The 26,455-nt window shown below is 49.5% G+C and overlaps 2 long non-coding RNA genes across 3 annotated transcripts; both read right to left on the minus strand.

The window, feature by feature from the left end:
* Positions 1-510: 510 nt before the first annotated feature.
* LOC116371783 (uncharacterized) lies at positions 511-922 on the minus strand. Its single transcript, XR_004209020.1, has 3 exons — positions 870-922; positions 678-766; positions 511-560 (listed from the first exon to the last, which is right to left on the minus strand). It is a non-coding gene; the product is annotated as an uncharacterized LOC116371783 (long non-coding RNA).
* A 3,813-nt stretch (positions 923-4,735) lies between these two features.
* Positions 4,736-14,229, minus strand: LOC116371789 (uncharacterized). 2 transcript variants are annotated; one of them, XR_004209026.1, is made up of 3 exons: positions 13,334-14,229; positions 5,005-5,034; positions 4,736-4,773 (listed from the first exon to the last, which is right to left on the minus strand). It is a non-coding gene; the product is annotated as an uncharacterized LOC116371789 (long non-coding RNA). The 2 variants fall into 2 exon arrangements; XR_004209027.1 differs by lacking the exon at positions 13,334-14,229 and adding an exon at positions 13,090-13,267 and having other exon boundaries at positions 4,746-4,773.
* Positions 14,230-26,455: the final 12,226 nt, after the last annotated feature.

Raw genomic sequence — 26,455 nt, forward strand, 5'->3', positions numbered from 1 at the left:
CCCCATGTTACCCAACACCCCATGTTACCAAAACCCCATGTTACCCAAAAACCCCATGTTACCCAACACCCCAACACCCCATGTTACCCAAAACCCCATGTTACCCAAACCCCATGTTACCCAAAACCCCATGTTACCCAAACCCCATGTTACCCAAAACCCCATGTTACCCAAACCCCATGTTACCCAAAACCCCATGTTTCCCTGGTCGTAAAAACCAAACTAAATGAATAATGGTGGTTGCAGTAACTCCTTTTAGATTTCTTCCAAGGTTCTAGAAAGATAAAATAATTCTGAACTTGTTATTACAATTAAAACCACTTCAGGTTTGTCACCACATTTTAAACACCAGTCCACTGCTGACTATCAATTTAAAACACAAAACTGACCTAAGATCAGCATGTAGGGTCAGCTTCATTCTACTCCTACTCCGTCCCCTGGGCTGCTCTCTCCTCTCCCGGTCCAGCTTCAGCTCTGGAGCTCAGAGAGACCATCTCCATGGCATTGACATAAAGATCCATGCTGCTCACCCTGTTCACTCTCTTCTGCCTCCTGGTGGGCTAGGGAGACACAGCACCAACAGTCAGACATTTACTCTCTAGTGTCTCCATTCTCTCCTTCCCTCTCCCTCTCCCTCTAGTTTAAATTACTTGTAACGTCTGAGTAAATGTCTTTACCTTGTAGTACAGGTAGGAGGTGGTGATTGTTGTCAGTAGGATCAGCAGCACTACAACGTGTCTGATGATGAAGGCTGGCAGAGGAGAGGCTGCAAACAGAAACACCTTTGATGAGGGGACTGATCATCATCACATAGATCTCTGGGAAATCTGTCAATGACAAAGTTATAAGTCTGGTTATTGTTCAGTTACCTGTGATGGTGAGGGAGAGGAGCTCACTCTCAGAGGAGAAGTTATGAGAGAAAACATAATTGTCATAAACACATCTGTAGTTCCCTTGGTGGGAGTCATCTGCAGCAGGGAAGAGGAAGGCAGCAGAGTGATTGACAGCTGGCTGGGTCTGGGTTCTGTTGGAGCCAGTGAACTTGAGGAGGAAGGAGCCTCCTGGGTACTGTGGCTGAGTGGAGCAGGTGATGGTGAAGTTGTAGCCCCTGAACATCTCAGGCCCCTGGTGGCCCCTGAAGACCCCTCCCATTGGGTCAGTCAGGTAGATATCAGACTGGACCAGGAGATCTGTAACAATAAAAGTGAACAAGACAAACCTCTTCAACTAGTTTCCTATAGATATGACAATAACATCAGCATGTAACAGTGCCAGCCACCCTCCCTCACAGGGCAACATGAGTAGTGGGCCTACAGTCACTGAGACAACATATGTTGATATCAGGCTGAAGCAGGACATCTGGAACAAGAGGAGAGAAAAAGAAAACGTAGCTCCTCAACTACTTTCCTCATTTAGATGTGACAATAACATGACATGTGACAGTGGTAGTGAGTAGAGACGTTCACTGAGATAACACTCAAATACAAAAGCATTCTGGGATATTTAAGTTGTATTTTATTCCTACTTGACTGAGTGATCTATTTAGTAAAGCAGACTGACAAGTTAAACAGTCATCATGAGAGGTGCAGAGGAAGTTGTATGAATGAAGGAAATCAGTTGAATGTAATTATAATATGTTGTTATTACCTGAGCAGATCACTGTGAGTCCAGGAAGGAGATCATACGTTCTTCTACACTCCCTCAGTGAAGACTCAGGCCCATAACATGAAGCTCCATTCCCTCTAGTGGTGTTTCCAGGTGGTACTGAAACAGTGGAGCCACAACCCAGCTGTCTACACACTACTGCAGCTACATCCCCCTGGTTCCAGTCAGCAGTTCCCACAGTCCTCCACTCTCCCTGGTCGTACCACTCCACTCCACCAGCACAGCGACTGCCTCCTCCCACCAGCCTCACATCATCAGGCTCTGAGAAAAGAAAAGAGAGAGACAGTAATCTTACTATTTTCTCACTAAAACACACCTATATTCTCTCTCATATTCTTCACTCCAGGTGAGAAACAATGTTGATTGAGTGACAAACTGTTTCTTACCTGAGCAGGTGAGTCCAACAGCATTACCAGGTAGGCAGGTGTTGTTCTCTCTGTCTGAGATGTCACAGTCCAGGAGAAGGGACTCTTTGCCTTTACACTGGAACTCTTTATCCCAGGTCTGACCCTCACCTTCTCCATAGAGCCCCCCCTGTAGAGCTGCAGGAGCCCCACAGCCAACATCCCTACAGACTACCTCTGCATCCTGCTGGTCAAAGTCAGCTTCACACACTGAGGCCCAGGACTGATTGGACTTCACCTCCACTCTCCCAGAGCAGAGACCAGCTCCATCCACAAGCCGCACAGACTCTGGAGAAAAATAGTTGGTTGAACATTCAATCAGTTTTGTTGATGACACTGTCAAGGACTCAACACAAATATGTTGGATAAAAGATTGTAGTTTGCTATGTTTGATACTGTAAGAGGTAGAAATGGGTTCTTAGTCACTCAGGATCGGGTTGGGAATAATGCAGGCAGGTGACAGGAATAAGTTCACTTCACTTTATAGAAAATAAACAGCTGGACATCCATCAGGCAGCTTCACTTCAGTACCATCTGATCTACAAGGTCTGATACTGTATGTCAGGGTCAGGATGGGCCAAGAGTAGAAACAGGTTACTGGTTATGATGACATCACTGGTGAGAACTCAGTGATAAAAATATATTTGATCTTTCCCATATCTCCCTCTTCCTCTCCTCCTCCCTCATTCTCTCTTTGTGATAGTGGTAGTGAGTAGAGACGTTCACTGAGGTAACACTCAAATACAAAGCATTCTGGGATATTTAAGTTGTATTTGATTCCTACTTGACTGAGTGATCTATTTAGTAAAGCAGACTGACAAGTTAAACAGTCATCATGAGAGGTGCAGAGGAAGTTGTATGAATGAAGGAAATCAGTTGAATATAATTATAATATGTTGATATTTCCTGAGCAGATCACTGTGAGTCCAGGAAGGAGATATAATACATGGACTAAAGTATGTGGAACTCAGCAGTGAGTTTTACAACAGAGGATTATTTTTACGCTCTACGTGGTTCAGCACTCGGCGGTCCTTTCTGTGAGCTCGTGTTGTCTACCACTTCACGGCTGAGCCGTTGTTGCTCCGAGATGTTCCACATTGAAATTCACTGACATCTTCAGTAAGGACATTTTACTGCTGATGTTTGTCTATGGAGATTGCATGGCCATGTGCTCAATTTGATACACCTGTCAGGTGTGGCTGAACTAGCCGAACCAGCTAATGTCCACATACTATTGGCCATATAGTGTATCTTGTAATTACCTGAGCAGATCACTGTGAGTCCAGGACGGAGTTCATTCGTTCTTCTACACTCCCTCAGTGAAGGCTCAGACCCAGAACAGGAAACTCCAAACCCTCTAGTGGTGTTTCCAGGAAGTACTGAAACAGTCGAGCCACAACCCAGCTGTCTACACACTACTGCAGCTATAGACATCACGTCAGAGAAAGCTCCCACAGTCCTCCACTCTCCCTGGTCGTACCACTCCACTCCACCAGCACAGCGACTGCCTCCTCCCACCAGCCTCACATCATCAGGCTCTGAGAAAAGAAAAGAGAGAGACAGTAATCTTACTATTTTCTCACTAAAACACACCTATATTGTCTCTCATATTCTTCACTCCAGTAGAGAAACAATGTTGATTGAGTGACAAACTGTTTCTTACCTGAGCAGGTGAGTCCAACAGCATTACCAGGTAGGCAGGTGTTGTTTTCTCTGTCTGAGGTGTCACAGTCCAGGAGAAGGGACTCTTTGCCTTTACACTGGAACTCTTTATCCCAGGTCTGACCCTCTCCTTCTCCATAGAGCCCCCCCTGTAGAGCTGCAGGAGCCCCACAGCCAACATCCCTACAGACTACCTCTGCATCCTGCCGGTCAAAGTCAGCTTCACACACTGAGGCCCAGGACTGATTGGACTTCACCTCCACTCTCCCAGAGCAGAGACCAGCTCCATCCACAAGCCGCACAGACTCTGGAGAAAAAGAGTTGGTTGAACATTCAATCAGTTTTGTTGATGACACTGTCAAGGACTAAACACAAATATGTTGGATAAAAGATAGTAGTTTGCTATGTTTGATACTGTAAGAGGTAGAAATGGGTTCTTAGTCACTCAGGATCAGGTTGGGAATAATGCAGGCAGGAGACAGGAATAAGTTCACTTCACTTTATAGAAAATAAACAGCTGGACATCCATCAGGCAGCTTCACTTCAGTACCATCTGAACTACAATGATCTGCCCATGAACATCTCCCATAAACCAATATGACAAACACAAATATAATGTTTAAATACATCTGACATCTCTCCCTCTATTTAAATGAAATAAAAACACATAAAACATGATACATGGTAATATTGTATAATGTATAAATAAATCTCTCAATATGACCAGTCTCTTACCTGAACAGGTCACATGATGATAATATCCACCATCACAGAAACCAGGTTCTTCTATGATGTCACACTGTCTAATAGAAGACTCATCTCCACTACATCTCACATCGTTACTCCTCTTCTTCCATCTTCAACCAGAGGTCCTCTAGATTCAGATACAGGATTCCCACAGTCCATCTCTCTACACACAACCTTAATCTCGCTCATCATGTCCCACCACCCAGGACATAGACCTGTCCACTCTCCCTCATAGAAGACTTCCACTGTCCCAGAACAGGAAGTGATCCACCCACCAGTCTGACTGAGAGTTCAGCTGTAAACAGCAGAGAGGAAAACACAGTGGTGAGGACAGATGATGACAGTGATTCTGTTATTCTAACAGCAGTGATGCTTTGTGGTTGACAAGTATTAGTAGTTCCATAAAACACTACTTGTTATTGGGGTTTAGAATGGTTTGTATGGACACATGAATTTCTCCATGTGGGATAATAAAGTTGACTAATATTGAACTGCTATAATCACTGTAGATTTATACTCTACCTACCTGGTGGACTGACGCTTTGAGCCTGGAGATCTGAGGAGAAAGAGAGAGACAGAGACAGAGAGACAGAGAGAAACAAGGAGAAAGGGAGGAGTCAGAGGAAGAGAGAGACAGAGGTTAAATGAACATCAACATGACCTTTCATGATGTGATGGGGAAGACAGGCTTATCGTTGGTATGGTGCAACAACACCCATGTGTACATACACTATATATACAAAAGTATGTGGACACCCCTTCAAATTAGTGGACTCTATTCAGCCACACCCCTTCCTGACAGATGTACAAATCAAACACTCAGCCATGCAATCTCCATAGACAAACATTGGCAGTAGAATGGCCTTAATTATGAGCTCTGTGACTTTCCCATCCCTTCTCCCCCCTCTTCTCCTCTTCTTCCCCTCTCATCTCTTCTTCTCTTCTCTCCTCTCCTCTCATCTCCTCCCCCTCTCCTCTCCTCTTCTCTTCTCCCCTCCTCTCCTCCTCTTCTCTCCCCTCCTCTCCTCTCTCCCCCCTCTCCCTCCTCTTCTCTTCTCCCCCTATCCTCTCCTCTCCTCCCCCTCTCCTCTCCTCTCCTCTCCTCTCCTCTCCTCTCCTCTCCTCTCCTCTCCTCTCCTCTCCTCTCCTCTCCTCTCCTCTCCTCTCCTCTCCTCTCCTCTCCTCTCCTCTCCTCTCCTCTCCTCTTCTCTTCTCCCCATCTCCTCTCCTCCCCCCTCTCCTCTTCTCTCCCTCTCCTCTCCTCCCCATCTTCTCTCCTCCCCCATCTCCTCCCCCCCTCTCCTCTCCTCTTCTCTTGTCCCCCTCTCCTCTTCTCCTCCTCTCCTCTCCTCTCCTCTCCACTTCTCTCCCTCTCCTCTCCTCTCCTCTCCTCTCCTCTCCTCTCCTCTCCTCTCCTCTCCTCTCCTCTCCTCTCCTCTCCTCTCCTCTCCTCTCCTCTCCTCTCCTCCTCTCCTCTCTCCTCTCCTCTCCCTCTCTCTTCTCTCCCTCTTCTCCCCCTCTCCTCTTCTCGCCCTCTCCACTTCTCTTCTCTTCTCCCCCTCTCCTCTTCTCTTCTCCCCCTCTCCTCTCCTCTCCTCCCCCCTTTCCCCTTCTCTTCTCCCCTCTCTCCTTTCTCTCCTCTTTCTCCCCCTCTACTCTCCTCTCCTCCCCCCTCTCCTCTTCTCTCCCTCTCCTCTCCTCCGTCCTCCCTCCTTTCCCTCTCCTCTTCCTCCCCCTCTCCTCTTCTCCTCCTCTCCTCTTCTCCCCCTCTCCTCTCCTCTTCTCCCCCCTCTCCTCTCCTCCTCTCCTCTTCTCTGCTCCCCTCTCCTCCCCCCCCCTCTCCTCTCCTCTTCTCTTGTCCCCCTCTCCTCTTCTCCTCCTCTCCTCTCCTCTCCACTTCCCTCTTCTCCTCTCCTCTCCACTTCTCTTCTCTTCTCCCCTCTCCTCTCCTCTCCTCCCCCTTTCCTCTTCTCCCCCTCTCCTCTCCTCTCCTCCCCCCTCTCCTCTTCTCTCTCCCTCTCCTCTTCTCCCCCTCTCCTCCTCTCCTCTTCTCTTCTACCACTCTCCTCTCCTCTCCTCTCCTCTCCTCGTCCTCTCCTCTCCTCTCCTCTCCTCTCCTCTCCTCTCCTCTCTCTCCTCTCCTCTCCTCTCCTCTCCTCTCCTCCCCGCTCTCCTCTCCTCTCCTCCCCCCTCTCCTCTCCTCACCCCTCTCCTCTTCTCCCCCTCTCCTCTCCTCTTCTCTTCTCCACCTCTCCTCTCCTCTCCTCTTCTCTTCTCCCACTCTCCTCTTCTCCTCCTCTCCCCCCTCAACTCTCCTCTTCTCTTCTCCCCCTCTCCTCTTCTCCCCCTTTCCTCTCCTCTCCTCTCCTCTCCTCTCCTCTCCTCTCCTCTCCTCTTCTCCTCCTCTTCTCCCCCTCTCCTCTTCTCCCCCCCCTCTCCTCTCCTCCCCCCTCCTCTTCTCCTCCTCTTCTCCCCCTCTCCCCCCCTCTCCTCTCCTCCCCCCTCCTCTTCTCCTCCTCTCCTCTCCTCCCCCTCTCCTCTCTTCCCCTTCCTTCTCCTCTTCTCCCCCTCTACTAGTCTCCCCCTCTCCTCTTCTTCCCCTCCCCTTCCCCCTCTCCTCTTCTCCCCTCCTCTTCTCCTCTCCCCTTTACTCTTCTCCCATCTCCTATTCTCCCCTCTCCTCTCCCCTCTCTTCTCCTCCCCCTCTCCTCTCTTTTTCCCAGTCTCTCTTCTCCCCCTCTATTCTCCTCTTCTCCCAGTCTCTCTTCTCCTCTTCTGCCCCTCTCTTCTCCTCTTCCCCCACTCTCTTCTCCAGTTCTCCCCACTCCCCTCTTCTCCTCCCCCTCTCCTCTATTCTCATCTCTTCCCACCTCTTCTCTCCTCCCCCTCTATTCTCCTCTTCTCCCCAATTCTCCCCCTCCCCTCTTCTCTTCTCCCCCCTCTCTCGTCTCCTCTTCTCCCCACTCTCCTCTCCTCTCCTCTCCTCTCCTCTCCTCTCCTCTCCTCTCCTCTCCTCTCCTCTCCTCTCCTCTCCTCTCCTCTCCTCTCCTCTCCTCTCCTCTCCTCCCAGTCTTTCTTATCCCCACTCTCCTCCCCCTCTCCTCTCTTCCCCCTTCCTTCTCCTCGTCTCCCCCTCTACTAGTCTCCCCCTCTCCTCTTCTTCCCCTCCCCTTCCCCCTCTCCTCTTCTCCCCACCTCTCCTCGTCTCCTCTTCTCCTCTCCCCCTTTACTCGTCTCCCCTCTCCTATTCTCCCCTCTCATCTCCCCTCTCCACTTCTCCCCTCTCTTCTCCTCCCCCTCTCCTCTCTTTTTCCCAGTCTCTCTTCTCCCCCGTCTCCCCCTTCTCCCCCTCTCCTCTTCCATCCCCCCCTCTCTTCTCCTTTTCTCCACCTCTCTACTCCCCTTCTCTCCCTTTCTTCTCCTCTCCTCCCAGTCTCTCTTCTCCTCTTCTGCCTCTCTCTTCTCCTCTCCTCCCCCTCTCTTCTCCCCAATTCTCCCCCCTCCCCTCTTCTCTTCTCCCCCTCTTGTCTCGTCTCCTCTCCTCTTCTCCCCCTCTCCTCTCCTCTCCTCTCTTCTCCCCACTCTCCTCTCCTCTCCTCTCTTATCCCCTCTCATCCCCTCTCTTCTCTTCTTCCCCTCCCCCTTTACTCTTATCCCCTCTCCTCTTCTCCCCCTCTCCACATCTCCTCTTCTTCCCCTCCCCTCCCCCTTTACTCTTCTCCTCCTCTCCTCTTCTGTTCTCCCCCTCTTATCCCCTCTCCTCCCCTCTCCACTTCTCCCCACTCACTTCTCCTCCCCCCTCCTCTTCTCTTCTCCCCCCTCTCTTCTCCTCTCTTCCCCCCTCACCTCTCCTCACCCTTTCTTCTCCTCTTCTCCCCAATGCTCCCCCCTCTACTCTTCATCTCCTCTCCCTTTCATCTTCTCCCAGTCTCTCTTCTCACCCTCTCCTCTTCTCCCCTCTCTCCTCTTCTGCCCCTCTCGTCTACTCTTCTCCCCTTCTCCTCTTCTCACCACTATCCTTTTCTCCCCCCTCAAATCTCTTCTCCCCCTCTCTTCTCCTCTTTTCCCCTTCTCTTCTCCTCTCCTCTTCTCCCCCTCTCTTCTCCTCTCCTCCCCTTCTCCTCTGCATTTCATTCTGTACTCCAACATCTGCCTGGTATTCAAGATAACACACAACACAGCAGCACCACATTTGGTTTTCATCAACCTCAGACTTAAATATCAGTGTTCCAAGAACCACCACCAGGGGAACTGTAGAATCCTCAAACGGTCCACCACCTTCTCCCAAACTGCCTTCTCATACAAACCAATAAAGACATGGAATGGTCTCACCTCAACATGGATCTAGTCCAATCAGACGTGTCTCACCTCAACATGAATCTAGTCCAATCAGACGTGTCTCACCTCAACATGGATCTAGTCCAATCAGATGTGTCTCACCTCAACATGGATCTAGTCCAATCAGACGTGTCTCACATCAACATGGATCTAGTCCAATCAGACGTGTCTCACCTCAACATGGATCTAGTCCAATCAGATGTGTCTCACCTCAACATGGATCTAGTCCAATCAGATGTGTCTCACCTCAACATGGATCTAGTCCAATCAGACGTGTCTCACCTCAAAATGGATCTAGTCCAATCAGACGTGTCTCACCGCAACATGGATCTAGTCCAATCAGATGTGTTCACACTGATATTGCCTGCTGCTACCTCCTGCCTCTCATATCCAGTGCGATAGAGTCAATGCACAGGGCTTCTTCACAAAATTGGATCTCAGGAGCGCTTACAACCTGGTGCGTATCCGGGAGGGGGACGAGTGGAAGACGTCATTTAGTACCACCTCAGGGCACTATGAGTACCTTGTCATGCCGTACGGGTTGATGTCTTCCAGGCCTTTGTATAGGAGATTTTCCGGGACCTGCACGGGCAGGGTGTAGTGGTGTATATATCGACCACATTCTGATATACTCCACTACACGCGCCAAGTGTGTGTCCCTGGTGTGTGTCCCTTGGTCGACTGTTGGAGCATGACCTGTACGTCAAGGCTGAGAAATGTCTGTTCTTCCAACAGTCCGTCTCCTTCCTAGGGTACCGCATTTCCACTTCAGGGGTGGAGATGGAGAGTGACTGCATTTCAGCTGTGTGTAGTTTGCCGACTCCCACCGCGGTAAAGGAGGTGCAGCGGTTTCTATGGTTTGCCAACTACTACCGGAGGTTTATCCAGGGCTTTGGTCAGGTAGCCAACTACTACCGGAGGTTTATCCAGGGCTTTGGTCAGGTAGCGACTCCCATTACCTCACTGCTGAAGGGGGGGACCGGTGTGACTACAGTGGACGGCTGAGGTGGACAGGGCTTTTGGTCACCTGAGGGCTCTGTTTACCTCGGCTCCCCTGCTGGCTCATCCGGATCTGGGATAGGAGCCGTGCTCCCTCAGCGCTCGGGTACGCCACTAAAGCTCCGCCCCTGTACTTTCTTTTCGAAGAAGCTCAGCCCGACGGAGCGAAACTATGATGTGGAGGACCGGGAGCTGTTGGCTGTTGTCAAGGCTCTGGAGGTGTGGAGACATTGGCTTGAGGGGGCTAAACACCCTTTTCTCATCTGGACTGACCACCACAATCTGGAGTACATCGGGGCAGCGAGGAGACGGAGCGGTCCATAGATCACTGATCATAGATCAGAGGAGCGGTCCATAGATCACACTCCCGAACTTCCGGCCTCTTGCCTGGTGGCACCGGTAGTGTGGGAGCTGGACGCGGACATCGAGGGGGCGTTACGTACAGAGCCCACAGTCCTTAGCCATTCCACAATGACCGTGGTCTCACCTGTCGGTGGACTTCCTCGAGGATCTTCCTCCCTCACGGTCCTGGTCGTTGTGGATCAGTTCTCTAAGTCCTGCCGTCTCCTTCCTTTTCCCAGTCTCCCTACGGCCCTACAGACTGAGGAGGCCCTGTTTACACACATCTTCCGGCACTATGGGGTGCCAGGGGTTATAGTGTCTGATCGAGGTCCCCAGTTCACGTCAAGGGTCTGGAGGGCGTTCATGGAACGTCTGGGGGTCTCGGTCAGCCTTACCTCAGGTTTTCACCTCCGCCATCGGGTTTTCACCGGTCTGGCACTCGACCCGAAACCTGCCCCTCCGCCTGCCCTGCCGGAAGCTGGGCCCGCGGATTGTGGGGCCATTCAAAGTCCTGAGGAGACTGAATGAGGTTTGCTACAGGTTACATCTCCCCCCGATTACCGTATTTACCCCTCGTTCCATGTGTCTCTCCTCAGGCTGGTGGTGGCTGGTCCACTCCAGGAGTCTGAGGTGCAGGTGGTTCCTCCACCCCCTCTGGACATCGAAGGGGCCCCGGTGTATGCTTTTCGAGCCATACTGGACTCAAGGCGTCGGGCGAAAGGCCTTCAGTACCTCGTGGAGTGGGAGGGGTACGGTCCGGAGGAGAGATGCTGGGTGTCGGTGGAGGACGTTTTGGACCCTTCGTTGCTGTGGGAGTTCCACCATCTCCATCCGGATCGCCCTGCGCGTCAAGGGGGGGGTACTGTTAGAACTTCCACAGAAGCCGGTCCCACTCCTTGTTCGGGCAGCGACGTCACCGGCCTTCTAGCCATCGCCCCCAGCATTCTAGCCTTCGCCACCGGCCTTCTAGCCTTCGCCACCGGCCTTCTAGCCATCGCCGATCCACTTTTCATTTTCCATTTGTTTTGTCTTTGTTTTACACGCCTGGTTCCAATTCCAAATGACATGTTCATTATTGAACCCTCTGTTTTCCCCATGGTTTTTGTGCGGGATTGTTTTATGTATGTTTGGTCTGTTACTGTGGACTCTGTATTTACAACACGTTATTGGAATATTTGAGTAAAGTTACATGTGTTACTCATCTCTACTGTCCTGACTCCTCTGCACCAGCTACACCCAGACCATTACAGTAGGACTGTTAACAAAGTAGCTGAATTGTCAAAGACTGAGGTCACCCAAAGAAAAGTAATCCACAACGTTCTCTGGTAAAGAATTATAAATCTACCACTTTCATATAAACACCTCGATACACAGCAGAACATCTATACTGAATCCATCCACCAAACATCCTGATTTGTTTTAATGAACACTTTTTATGACACTAAAATAACCTTCAACTACAGTATATATGAAGGGATTATTGTCATTGTTACATTATATAGGCTACAGTAAGTTATATTCTTCCATTTTAAATAACAGGCTCTCCCTCCATCTACAATCATCAGGTCTGCTTGCAGATGAACAGAATGTCTTGGAAAGCCAGACCTTTAGACCTCATAGTTCTGTCCAATACATTGTGGATTTTTTTCATATTTATACTTTCATTACAAGTTGGGATTTAAATTGATGGACACGCCATGATGTCTCAGTGAAAAATGTATAACGTAGTATCTACCATTTCCATTACTATTTATCTTGCATACACACTCACACTCTTTTAAACATTATTATTTGGGAAAGTTATCAGGGGTAGTAACTAACATCTTTCACACACACCTCATTGGCTAGGTTAGCTAGCTAGCTAACTAGCCACATTTAACTAGTAACTAGCATTACTTATTTATCTAGCATCTCCTCCATGTGTCCAACCGCATATGACCACCTGCAAAAGGTACCTGCATCAGTATAATTGCCTAGCTGTGTAAAAGGTACCTGCATCAGTATAGTTGCCTAGCTGTGTAAAAGGTACCTGCATCAGTATAGTTGCCTAGCTGTGTAAAAGGTACCTGCATCTGTATAGTTGCCTAGCTGTGTAAAAGGTACCTGCATCAGTATAGTTGCCTAGCTGTGTAAAAGGTACCTGCATCAGTATAGTTGCCTAGCTGTGTAAAAGGTACCTGCATCAGTATAGTTGCCTAGCTGTGTAAAAGGTACCTGCATCTGTATAGTTGCCTAGCTGTGTAAAAGGTACCTGCATCAGTATAGTTGCCTAGCTGTGTAAAAGGTACCTGCATCAGTATAGTTGCCTAGCTGTATAAATACAGATACACCTAGGGTATGGCTAAATGGGGTGTGTAGAAATACAGATGAACCTAGGGTATGGCTAAATGGGGTGTGTAGAAATACAGATAAACCTAGGGTATGGCTAAATGGGGTGTGTAGAAATACAGCTAAACCTAGGGTATGGCTAAATGGGATGTGTAGAATCCCTCCACCAGTTGAAGCTAATTTACTATAAACTCGAAAGTAGTATTTGGAGAAGAGCAAAAACTAACAGAAATGTCCCCAGACATTAATTATTTAACTGTACTAGAATGCTTAAAAGGTCGCAAAATGTTTTATATCGGTTATCGGTATGGTTTCTTTTTGGCAAGGAAAATATTGGATATCGGTATCGGCCAAAAATGTACTATCGGTGCTTCCCTAATAATAAGGTTTCTAACAAGATGGAAAATCGTTGTGGAAATCTGTTGCAGCTCAAGTCGACTACAACATCCACAATGCAATGCTCTCTGTGTGGGCGGGCTGGCTGGCTGACTAAATGTATCTACACACAATAATACCAAAGACAATATCAGCATGTGAAGTAGCTAACTAGCTGTTAAATCACCTAAACAAACTGCACTATCAATTTAGGAGTCTCCAATCTCACCATGTTCAACCTGCAGATCGATGTGTCTCCCAGAGTGGAGTTGAAATCACAACGGCAGATATACTTTTGAGGAGATGGGAAACGTTGATGATGCTACGTCATTGGCCCACGCAGTGCATTCTGGGCGACTCTGGGACAGGGATCGCTCTCCTTCACGGAGTGAATGGAGTCTACTGGGCACTAGCTCAAAAACCAACATTAACATGAATTTAGTCAACAAGAAGTACAACATTACTAATCTTACCGAGATGTGAGATAATGAACTTGCTGTCTGTAGTATCGTATAGCTTTGGAATCGTGACAGAACGGACTTTTGATGAAAACAGGCAGTTTCTCGACATAAAGTACACTGACTTTGAGAAGGGACGTGGTGATTGGTTTAGCAACCGCGTGACGCAGCATGACAACGTGAATGTGATTGGTCAACAGTCTGCTGGGTGGGGTGTTATACACGCAGATCTTTAGAAATTGTAGGATCAATTGTAAAGTGTCACTCATGAAAAACGTTGTTGATCCCCTGCTATAATGTATATGAAGTCACCCTTGTGGAGCGGTTCGTATAGTGGACTATGACAGTGTCATTGTCTCATGTTCTTCCCACCTACATTGTTGCTCTGCATTCAGAGATGTTCCTAATGATGTCTGCACCCAGATCATGTTGTATTTGCCTGTCTGCATTATTCTCCAGGGAAAGGAAACATTCTGTGAACACTGAAGCATTGCATCAACAAGGTGGCTCTGATAATATTGAAACATTGTATAAATGAACGAGGCGGCTCGGAGAAACTGAAACATTTAGTATCAACAAGACAACTCTGATAATATTCACATTGCAACATAGTAGTCAACACGGAGGCAGCACGGGCCAGCTGGTCTGTCTGATATTATTGTGTTGAATACGCAGCATCTGGGTGCTCATTACATACTAAAAACTGCCCTACATCCACACTATAGATAAATAACTTAGCAATATTTAATGACATTATGCCAGCAATATTGATCTGTTCATCTTTTAATTCAGGAAGATGGACAAGCAACACTGATGGAGTGAGAGGTGGAAATGCATTATACCAGAGGTAGGTAGACTACAGGTAGGGATTAGGATGCAGGCCCATAGAAATAATGTTATTTTGGGCTCCCTACAGAAGGGTTTATCAAACCGCTGATAGAGTACTGGACTACTAGGGGGGAAATGGTTTTCCAAAGAGTAAAAGATTCAATTTAAATGTTTGAATTCTTGTATTTTTTGGGGGTCACTGCAGCACCCTCATCACGCCTACTTGGCCTGTCCCCTCCCCTCCTCTCTCTCTCCACTACTCTCTCCTCTGTCCCCTCCCCTCCTCTCCACTACTCTCTCCTCTGCCCTCCCCTCCTCTCTCTCTCCACTACTCTCTCCTATGTCCCCTCCCCTCCTCTCTCTCCACTACTCTCTCCTATGTCCCCTCCTCTCTCTCTCCCCTGTCCCCTCCCCTCCTCTCTCTCTCCACTACTCTCTCCTCTGTCCCCTCCCCTCCTCTCTCTCTCCACTACTCTCTCCTCTGTCTCCTCCCCTCCTCTCTCTCTCCACTACTCTCTCCTATGTCCCCCCCCTCCTCTCTCTCTCCACTACTCTCTCCTCTGTCCCCTGCCCTCCTCTCTCTCCCCACTACTCTCTCCTCTGTCCCCTCCCCTTGTCTCTCTCTCCACTACTCTCTCCTCTGCCCTCCCCTCCTCTCTCTCTCCACTACTCTCTCCTCTGTCCCCTCCCCTCCTCTCTCTCTCTCCACTACCCCCTCCTTTCTCTATCTCGTTCTCTCTCTCTTCCTGACATATAGCATCAGGCCTGTTGAGTTTGACTCAGGTCACATCTATGACGTGACAAACTTTTAAGCAGATGAGATCAGTTAAACCCACATAACAACAGGAAACACTGACGTTAGAAAAACTCCACAGGAAACTGCTGGCAGAGCAGCAAAGTTACACATATAGTGTGCTATAATATCACCTCTAACTTTCTACTGCTTCAGTTCACCTCTTATAAGGGTTTACTGGACAACTTGAATAAGGTCTGGATGTCGTATATTGAAAACAGTACAACTAAAGGAGTCTGTATTGAAAAGATGCCCACTTCCTGTTTTCAATAGCTGCTGGGTTGCTCAGTCCTGCCCTGGGGGTCTGCTGTCCTGTGTGTTGTCACTCTGGCCTTGACCTAACACACCTGAAACCAATAATGAATGTTTCACTAAGACCCTAAAGCTGAGTGGGATGTGTTGGGTTGGGGCTCTGCAGGGCAGTGGACACATAGGGACAGAACAGGGAGACCCAGCTATATTGTGTGGATGTTAAAGAGCTCTACAGGACTACTAGGTCATATGAGATGAATTATATGGAGGATGTAATGTAGTGTATATTGTGTGGATGTTAAACAGCTCTACAGTTCTACTAGGTCATATGAGATGAATTGTGCTGTTTCTGTGTTAATGTATGTGTAGGTGTTTCCAAACCTTTCCCTTGGGATGAAAACAAACAAAAGGTAGGAATAAAAGTGTGTTGGAGAGAGTTGAGTTATGTACTAGACTGGTGGGGGTCAGGGAGAGAGTTGAGTTATGTACTAGACTGGTGGGGGTCAGGGAGAGAGTTGAGTTTTGTACCAGACTGGTGGGGGTCAGGGAGAGAGTTGAGTTATGTACTAGACTGGTGGGGGTCAGGGAGAGAGTTGAGTTATGTACTAGACTGGTGGGGGTCAGGGAGAGAGTTGAGTTATGTACTAGACTGGTGGGGGTCAGGGAGAGAGTTGAGTTATGTACTAGACTGGTGGGGGTCAGGGAGAGAGTTGAGTTATGTACTAGACTGGTGGGGGTCAGGGAGAGAGTTGAGTTTTGTACCAGACTGGTGGGGGTCAGGGAGAGAGTTGAGTTATGTACTAGACTGGTGGGGGACTGGAGAGAGTTGAGTTATGTACTAGACTGGTGGGGGTCAGGGAGAGAGTTGAGTTATGTACTAGACTGGTGGGGGTCAGGGAGAGAGTTGAGTTATGTACTAGACAGGTGGGGACCGGAGAGAATTGAGTTATGTACTAGACTGGTGGGGGTCAGGGAGAGAGTTGAGTTATGTACTAGACTGGTGGGGGTCAGGGAGAGAGTTGAGTTATGTACTAGACTGGTGGGGTCAGGGAGAGAGTTGAGTTATGTACTAGACTGGTGGGGGTCAGGGAGAGAGTTGAGTTATGTACTAGACTGGTCGGGGTCAGGGAGAGAGTTGAGTTATGTACTAGACTGGTGGGGGTCAGGGAGAGAGATGAGTTCTGTACTAAACTGGTGGGGGTCAGGGAGAGAGTTGAGTTATGTACTAGACTGGTGGGGGTCAGGGAGAGAGTTGAGTTATGTACTAGACTGGTGGGGGTCGGGGAGAGAGTTGAGTTATGTACTAGACTGGTGGGGGTCAGGGAGAGAGTTGAGTTATGTACTAGACTGGTGGGGGTCAGGGAGAGAGTTGAGTTATGTACTAGACTGGTGGGGGTCAGGGAGAGAGTTGAGTTATGTACTAGACAGGTGGGGACCGGAGAGAATTGAGTTATGTACTAGACTGGTGGGGGTCAGGGAGAGAGTTGAGTTATGTACTAGACTGGTGGGGGTCAGGGAGAGAGTTGAGTTATGTACTAGACTGGTGGGGGTCAGGGAGAGAGTTGAGTTATGTACTAGACTGGTGGGGGTCAGGGAGAGAGTTGAGTTATGTACTAGACTGGTCGGGGTCAGGGAGAGAGTTGAGTTATGTACTAGACTGGTGGGGGTCAGGGAGAGAGATGAGTTCTGTACTAAACTGGTGGGGGTCAGGGAGAGAGTTGAGTTATGTACTAGACTGGTGGGGGTCAGGGAGAGAGTTGAGTTAGGTACTAGACTGGTGGGGGTCGGGGAGAGAGTTGAGTTATGTACTAGACTGGTGGGGGTCAGGGAGAGAGATGAGTTCTGTACTAGACAGGTGGGGGTCAGGTAGAGAGTTTAGTTATATACTAGACTAGTGGGGGTCAGGGAGAGAGATGAGTAATACACTAGACTAGTGGGGGTCAGGGAGAGAGTTGAGTTCTGTACTAGACAGGTGGGGGTCAGGGAGAGAGTTGAGTTCTGTACTAGACAGGTGGGGGTCAGGTAGAGGGTTGAGTTCTGTACTAGACTGATGGGGGTCAGAGCGAAGGTTGAGTTCTGTACTCGACAGGTGGGGGTACTAGACTGGTAGGGGTCAGAGAGAGAGTTGAGTTATGAACTAGACTGGTGGGGGTCAGAGCGAAGGTTGAGTTCTGTACTAGACAGGTGGGGGTACTAGACAGGTGGGGGTACTAGACAGGTGGGGTCAGGTAGAGGGTTGAGTTATGTACTAGACAGGTGGGGGTCAGGTAGAGGGTTGAGTTCTGTACTAGACAGGTGGGGTACTAGACAGGTGGGGGTACTAGACAGGTGGGGTCAGGTAGAGGGTTGAGTTCTGTACTAGACAGGTGGGGGTACTAGACAGGTAGACAGGTAGAAAACACATGTTGACTCCCCCTGTAGAGAAACATCAACGCCATCCTCCTCTTTCATGTATCTTACATGTCTATGACTCTGTCATACAGGACACCAATGCTATGGGTGACAATATAATAAACCCACACAGTATCTAGAACTACACAATTATTAAATATTTACTGACTAGAAATATAATAAACCCACACAGTATCTAGAACTACACAATTATTAAATATTTACTGACTAGGAAATATAATAAACCACACAGTATCTAGAACTACACAATTATTAAATATTTACTGACTAGAAATATAATAAACCCACACAGTATCTAGAACTACACAATTATTAAATATTTACTGACTAGGAAATATAATAAACCACACAGTATCTAGAACTACTGTCTGACCATAGTATTCTATGCTTTCCTTGTTATGTTCGTTAGGTCGGGGTGTGACATGGGTGATGTATGTGTTTTTGGGCTTGTCTAGGGGTTTTGAATGTTAATGGGGCTGTTTCCTTTCTAGGTATATTGTATGTCTATGGTTGCCTGGATTGGTTCTCAATTAGAGGCAGCTGTCTATCGTTGTCTCTGATTGGGAACCATATTTAGCCAGCCATATTCTGTGGGTACTTTGTGGGTGATTGTTTCTGTGTCTGTTTCACCACACGGTACTGTTTCGGTTTGGTATTTGTACGTCCTCGTTTATTGTTTTGTATTTCATTAGTGTTCAGTGTTTGTCTTATTAAAATCATCATGAACACGTACCACGCCGCATCTTGGTCCGATCCTTCCTCCTCTTCAGACGAAGAGGAGGAAATCAGCCGTGACAACTACACAACTATAAAATGTCAAAGTGAACTTAAATGCTGTTTGGCCCAAAACAGACAGGACACGGTGGCAGACTATCTGACCACTGTGACTGATAGAAAACAGAGAAACAAATTGACAATGTAGAGACAATGTGAGCAAGGCCTTGCTATTGAGAGAGGTCACCATAGGCAGAGAGAAGACAGGCTATGTGCCCACTACTCACAAAATGATGTGGAAACTGAGCTGCACTTCCTAACCTCCTGCCAAATGTACAACGATATAGGAGACATATTCTCTCAGATTACAAGGCACCCAAAATAATTTGAAAACAAATATAATATTGACAAGCTCCTGTATCTGTCAGGTGAAATACCACAGTGTGTAATCATGTCAGCAGAATGTGTGACCTGTTGTGATGAGAACAGGGGAACCACTGGAGAACAAACACCACAGTAAATAAAACCTAGGACGAGATTTATCACTTTAGTTAATTTCCCTCGACATGTGTACTTCTACTAGTTGTACACACAGCTCACACTCTCCTACACACCAGCTGGCTGAGAGGAGCTTAGTGGAGCCAGGTGGCTGAGAGGGCCCTAGTGGAGCCAGGTGGCTGAGAGGAACCTAGTGGAGCCAGGTGGCTGAGAGGGCCCTAGTGGAGCCTGGTGGTTGAGAGGGCCCTAGTGGAGCCAGGTGGCTGAGAGGGCCCTAGTGGAGCCAGGTGGCTGAGAGGGCCCTAGTGGAGCCGGCTGACTGAGAGGAACCTAGTGGAGCCGGCTGACTGAGAGGGTCCTAGTGGAGCCGGTTGGCTGAGAGGGCCCTAGTGGAGCCAGGTGGCTGAGAGGGCCCTAGTGGAGCCAGGTGGCTGAGAGGGCCCTAGTGGAGGCAGGTGGCTGAGAGGGCCATAGTGGAGGCAGGTGGCTGAGAGGGCCATAGTGGAGGCAGGTGGCTGAGAGGGCCCTAGTGGAGCCGGTTGGCTGAGAGGGCCATAGTGGAGCCGGTTGGCTGAGAGGGCCATAGTGGAGGCAGGTGGCTGAGAGGGCCATAGTGGAGGCAGGTGGCTGAGAGGGCCCTAGTGGAGCCAGCTGACTGAGAGGAACCTAGTGGAGCCGGCTGACTGAGAGGGCCCTAGTGGAGCCGGTTGGCTGAGAGGCCCCAAATGGAGCCGGCTGACTGAGGGCCGTTGTGGAGCAGGCTGGTTCAGAGGGCCCCAGTGGAGCAGGCTGGCTGAGAGGGCCTTAGTGGAGCCGGCTGGCTGAGAGGGCCCTAGTGGAGCCGGCTGGCTGAGAGGGCCCTAGTGGAGCCGGATGGCTGAGAGGGCCCTAGTGGAGCCGGCTGGCTGAGAGGGCCCTAGTGGAGCCGGCTGGCTGAGAGGGCCCTAGTGGAGCCGGCTGGCTGAGAGGGCCCTAGTGGAGCCGGCTGGCTGTGAGGGCCCTAGTGGAGCCGGATGGCTGAGAGGGCCCAAGTGGAGCCGGCTGGCTGAGAGGGCCCAAGTGGAGCCGGCTGGCTGAGAGGGCCCAAGTGGAGCCAGGTGGCTGAGAGGGCCCTAGTGGAGCCGGCTGACTGAGAGGGCCCTAGTGGAGCCGGCTGACTGAGAGGGCCCAAGTGGAGCCAGGTGGCTGAGAGGGCCCAAGTGGAGCCAGGTGGCTGAGAGGGCCCTAGTGGAGCCGGCTGACTGAGAGGGTCCTAGTGGAGCCGGTTGGCTGAGAGGGCCCTAGTGGAGCCAGGTGGCTGAGAGGGCCCTAGTGGAGCCTGGTGGCTGAGAGGGCCCTAGTGGAGGCAGGTGGCTGAGAGGGCCATAGTGGAGGCAGGTGGCTGAGAGGGCCATAGTGGAGGCAGGTGGCTGAGAGGGCCCTAGTGGAGCCGGTTGGCTGAGAGGGCCATAGTGGAGCCGGTTGGCTGAGAGGGCCATAGTGGAGGCAGGTGGCTGAGAGGGCCATAGTGGAGGCAGGTGGCTGAGAGGGCCCTAGTGGAGCCGGTTGGCTGAGAGGGCCATAGTGGAGGCAGGTGGCTGAGAGGGCCATAGTTGAGGCAGGTGGCTGAGAGGGCCCTAGTGGAGCCGGCTGACTGAGAGGAACCTACTGGAGCCGGCTGACTGAGAGGGCCCTAGTGGAGCCGGTTGGCTGAGAGGCCCCAAATGGAGCCGGCTGACTGAGGGCCGTTGTGGAACAGGCTGGTTGAGAGGGCCCTAGTGGAGCCGTCTGGCTGAGAGGGCCCTAGTGGAGCCGTCTGGCTGAGAGGGCCCTAGTGGATCCGGCTGACTGAGAGGGCCGTTGTGGAGCAGGCTGGTTGAGAGGGCCCCAGTGGAGCAGGCTGGCTGAGAGGGCCCTAGTGGAGCCGGATGGCTGAGAGGGCCCTAGTGGAGCCGGCTGGCTGAGAGGGCCCTAGTGGAGCCGGCTGGCTGAGAGGGCCCTAGTGGAGCCGGCTGGCTGAGAGGGCCCTAGTGGAGCCGGTTGGCTGAGAGGGCCATAGTGGAGGCAGGTGGCTGAGAGGGCCATAGTGGAGGCAGGTGGCTGAGAGGGCCCTAGTGGAGCCGGTTGGCTGAGAGGGCCATAGTGGAGGCAGGTGGCTGAGAGGGCCATAGTGGAGGCAGGTGGCTGAGAGGGCCCTAGTGGAGCCGGCTGACTGAGAGGAACCTAGTGGAGCCGGCTGACTGAGAGGGCCCTAGTGGAGCCGGTTGGCTGAGAGGCCCCAAATGGAGCCGGCTGACTGAGGGCCGTTGTGGAACAGGCTGGTTGAGAGGGCCCTAGTGGAGCCGTCTGGCTGAGAGGGCCCTAGTGGAGCCGTCTGGCTGAGAGGGCCCTAGTGGATCCGGCTGACTGAGAGGGCCGTTGTGGAGCAGGCTGGTTGAGAGGGCCCCAGTGGAGCAGGCTGGCTGAGAGGGCCCTAGTGGAGCCGGATGGCTGAGAGGGCCCTAGTGGAGCCGGCTGGCTGAGAGGGCCCTAGTGGAGCCGGCTGGCTGAGAGGGCCCTAGTGGAGCCGGCTGGCTGAGAGGGCCCTAGTGGAGCCGGCTGGCTGAGAGGGCCCTAGTGGAGCCGGCTGGCTGTGAGGGCCCAAGTGGAGCCGTCTGGCTGAGAGGGCCCAAGTGGAGCCGGCTGGCTGAGAGGGCCCAAGTGGAGCCAGGTGGCTGAGAGGGCCCTAGTGGAGCCGGCTGACTGAGAGGGCCCTAGTGTAGCCGGCTGACTGAGAGGGCCCAAGTGGAGCCAGGTGGCTGAGAGGGCCCAAGTGGAGCCAGGTGGCTGAGAGGGCCCTAGTGGAGCCAGGTGGCTGAGAGGGCCCTAGTGGAGCAAGTGTCACAAGTGTATATCAGTATAAGAGCATCCTACCTGTGCTCCATAACACGGTCATCAGTACCACTGCAGGTATCATATCTGTCTCTAACTGGGGTCACTGTCATGAAGAGAGGACTGATGTGTGGAAAATACTGCTAGGCTATATGACTTCTCTCTCATTATGTCCTAACTTCAATGATGTGAGATTAACTTCTTATCAACTTATCTTGGATCAGTGGTTGAACACACGACAGCAAACTGATATGTTAAAAAACTCCACAGGAAACTGCTGACAGAGCAGCAACGTTACACATAGTGTGTCCTATAATATCACCTCTAACTTTCTACTGCTTGAGTTCACCTCTTATAGAATATTGGCTTAATGTTCCAGCACCTAAATATAAACAGTACCAGCACCCAAAATGAGTACTGATGAGGTCTCATGTTAGAGCAGGAGAAGGGGGGATGTGGTGTAGAAGCTAGAGGTCTGTTACCCAGGTCAACTCAAAAAGCCTGATGCTTTATGTCAGGGTCAGGCTGGGTCAAGAGAGGAACAGGTTACTGGTTATGATGACATCACTGGTGAGAAGTCAGTGATACAAATATATTCAGTTGATTTAAATGTTTGTCTCTCTCTCTCCTCCCCCGTCTCCTTCTACCAACCCAGTCTGTTAGTAAGAATTATCTCTCTCTCCTATCTCTCTCTCCCTCCTCCCCTGTCTCCTCCTCAGTCTGTCAGTGAGTAAGAATTATCTCTCTCTCCTTTCTCCCCTGTCTCCTCCTCAGTCTGTCAGTGAGTAAGAACTATCTCTCTCTCCTATCTCTCTCTCTCTCTCCCTTCTCCCCTGTCTCCTCCTCAGTCTGTCAGTGAGTAAGAACTATCTCTCTCTCCTATCTCTCTCTCCCTCCTCCCCTGTCTCCTCCTCAGTCTGTTAGTGAGTAAGATCTCTCTCTCTCCTATCTCTCTCTCTCTCTCCCTTCTCCCCTGTCTCCTCCTCAGTCTGTCAGTGAGTAAGAACTATCTCTCTCTCCTATCTCTCTCTCCCTCCTCCCCTGTCTCCTCCTCAGTCTGTCAGTGAGTAAGAACTATCTCTCTCTCCTATCTCTCTCTCCCTCCCCTGTCTCATCCTCAGTCTGTCAGTGTGTAAGAACTATCTCTCTCTCCCTCCTCCCCTGTCTCCTCCTCAGTCTGTTAGTGAGTAAGATCTCTCTCTCCTATCTCTCTCTCTCTCTCCCTCCTCCCCTGTCTCCTCCTCAGTCTGTCAGTGAGTAAGAACTATCTCTCCTATCTCTCTCCCTCTTCCCCTGTCTCCTCCTCAGTTTGTCAGTGAGTAAGAACTATCTCTCTCCCATCCTTGTGGTTGATTAAAGACCCCCCCCCATCCACAAAAGGGGACATATCTGCGTATGTTGTGGTCTTGTGAATTCTGTCTGAATTCTGGTAAACAGGATGCTCTTTTATCTCAGCATGTCTACAGATTCTCTTTTCTCCCTGTATTTGTTGGCTTGGAAATGTTGATACCGGAGACAGTTATCAGAAGAAACTGTGTAACCAAGCATTTATAGAGGCTGAGAAATGCATTATAATGAATTGGAGGGTTGGTTATCCTCCAACAATGTCACAATGGACGGCAGAAATGTCTCCTTATGAATCACTACATTTGATTTACTGGTCAACGTTCATGAGGTCAGGATGCCTTATGTGGAAAACTGTAGGACAAAAGGATTCTGTATAAAAAACATGACCACTTCCTGTTTTCAACAGCTGTTGGGTTGTTCAGTCCTGGTGGTCTGCTGTCCTGTGGGTTGTCACTCTGTCCTTGACCTAACACACCTGAAACCAATAATGAATGTTTCACTAAGATCCTAAAGCTGAGTGGGATGTGTTGGGTTGGGGTGGTGGAGGACGGGCCGACCCAGATACACCTTACAGTATGTACAAAAGTATGTGGACACCCCTTCAAATTAGTGGATTTGGCTATTTCAGCCACACCCCTTCCTGACCTGTGAAAAAAAATTGAGCACACCGCCATGCAATCTCCATAGACAAACAATGGCAGTACAAAGGCCTTACTGAAGAACTCAGTGACAATCAACACGTCACCATCATAGTAAGCTACCTTTCCAACATGTCTGTTGGTCTAATTTCTACTTCAGCACAAGAACTGTTCGTCTGGAGCTTCATGAAATGGGTTTCTACAGCAGAGCAGCAGCACACAAGCCTAAGATCACCATGTGCAATGCCAAGCGTCTGCTGGAGTGGAAACACTTTCTATGGAGTGTTGAATCACGTTTCCCCATCTGGCAGTCCGTACCACAAACCTGGGTTTGGCAGATGCCAGGAGAACACTACCTGCCCCAAAGCATAGTGCCAACTGTAAAGTTTGGTGGAGGAGGAATAATAGTTTGTTGAGATCGATGTGGAAGAACTTTACTGGCCCTCACAGAGCCCTGACCTAAACCCCATTGAATACCTTTAGGGATGAATTGAAATGCCGACTGCGAGCCAGGCCTAATCGCCCCACCTCACTAATGCTGTTGTGGCTGAATGGAAGCAAGTCCCCGCAGCAATGTCCCATCTTCTAGTGGAAAGTCTTCGCAGAACAGTGGAGGCTGTTATAGCAGCAAAGGGAGGGACCAACTCCATATTAATGCCCATGATTTTGGAATGAGATGTTAGATGAGCAGGTGTCCACATACTTTTGGTCATGTAGTGTACATTCCCCTTCCATGCAAATGTGTAACTCTCTTTGCAGATGAGATTAAATCACATTTTTTTTTTATTAAATCATTTTTTAAATCATTAATTTCAGAGGTCAGGGGTCAAGCTGAGCTGGACCAACAGTGGAAAAGGTTACTGGTTATGATGACATCACTGGTGAGAAGTCAGTAAAGACAAGATATTCAGTTGGCAGCATGTTAGTCTGTCAGCCCTATCTCTTGTTGACATCTCACTTTCTCTCCACGCCTTCTCTCTCTCTCTCTCTCTGTTCCTCTCTCTCTCTTCCTGACAGATAGCATCAGACCTGTTGCCTTGGTAACAGACCTCTATCATCTACACCCCCCTTCTCCTACTCTAACATCAGACCAATATAATATATAATATGTCAAGTATAAGTAGTTCCATAAAACACTACTTGTTATTGGGGTTTAGAATGGTTTGTATGGACACATGACTTTCTCCATGTGGGATAATAAAGTTGACTAATATTGAACTGCTAGAATCACTGTAGATTTATACTCTACCTACCTGGTGGACTGACACTTTGAGCCTGGAGATCTGAGGAGAAAGAGAGAGACAGAGGAGAAAGGGAGAGAGAGACAGAGAGATAGAGAGAAAGGGAGGAGTCAGAGGAAGAGAGAGGAAGAGGTTAAAACAACATAACATGACCTTTCATGATATGATGGGGATGACAGTGGTATGGTGCAACAACACCCATGTGTAAACACATTCCCCATCTCTCCTCCACCCTCCTCTCTCCTCCATCCTCCTCTCTCCCCTACCCTCTTCTCTCCTCCGCAAATCTCTCTATCCCCTCCCCTCCCATCGTCTCTACTCTACCCTTCTCTCTCCTATCATCCACTCTCCCCTTCCCTCCTTTCTCCCCTCCCCTTCTCTTTACCCTACCCTCTATCCCCTACCCTCCTCTCTCCTCTACCCTTCTCTCGTATCTACCCTCCTCTCTCCTCTACCCTTCCCTCCTCTCTCCACCCCTCTTTTCTCCTTCTCAAATCTCTCTCCCCACCCCTCCTCTCTTCTCATCTCTCTCTCTCTCATTCTCTCTCTCTTCGTGACTTATAGTGTTGAACCTGTTGATCTTGACTCAGCTCATAGACCTCTATCATCTACACCCCTCCCTTCTCCTACTCTAACATAACACCAATATCATATATAATACATCATATATACTCTCATTCATTTACATAGAGACAGATACAATCAATCATTGACACACTGAATATACAACAGTCAGATGCATGACACCATCACAACTTAACTGACATTAGTGCCTGTCCCCAGATGGACAGTTAGACTACAGTAAAGTACATTTACAGGTGTTCACATCATTGTCCTGCTTTGAGACACATTTTTACTGTCTGCTTCCAGTTGCATGTTATTTTACTAACCCTGCAAATTATAATATATCTTACAATATGAAAACATATCTCAGTAACTGTCACAAGTGTCTATCAACATAACAGCATCCTACCTGTGCTCCACAACAGGGTCATCAGTACCACTGCAGGTATCATATCTGTCTCTAACTGGGGCTCCACAGTCTGCTGTCATAAAGAGTGGACTGAAGAGTGGAAAATACTGCTAGGCTATATGACTTCTCTCTCATTACGTCCTAACGTCAATGATGTGAGATTAACTTCTTAGCAACTTATCTTGGATCAGTGGTTGAACACACGACAGCAAACTGATATGTTAAAAAAACTCCACAGGAAACTGCTGGCAGAGCAGCAACGTTACACATAGTGTCCTATAATATCACCTCTAACTTTCTACTGATTGAGTTCACCTCTTATAGAATATTGGCTTAATGTTCCAGCACCTAAATATAAACAGTACCAGCACCCAAAATGAGTACTGATGAGGTCTCATGTTAGAGCAGGAGAAGGGGGATGTGGTGTAGAAGCTAGAGGTCTGTTACCAAGTCAACTCAACAGGCCTGATGCTATATGTCAGGGTCAGGCTGGGCTGAACTGGGCCAAGAGAGGAACAGGTTACTGGTTATGATGACATCACTGGTGAGAAGACAGTGATAAAAATATATTCTCTCTCTCCCCCTCCTCCC

The sequence above is a fragment of the Oncorhynchus kisutch genome, unplaced genomic scaffold (genome assembly GCF_002021735.2).
Source record: "Oncorhynchus kisutch isolate 150728-3 unplaced genomic scaffold, Okis_V2 scaffold3655, whole genome shotgun sequence".
NCBI lineage: Eukaryota > Metazoa > Chordata > Actinopteri > Salmoniformes > Salmonidae > Oncorhynchus > Oncorhynchus kisutch.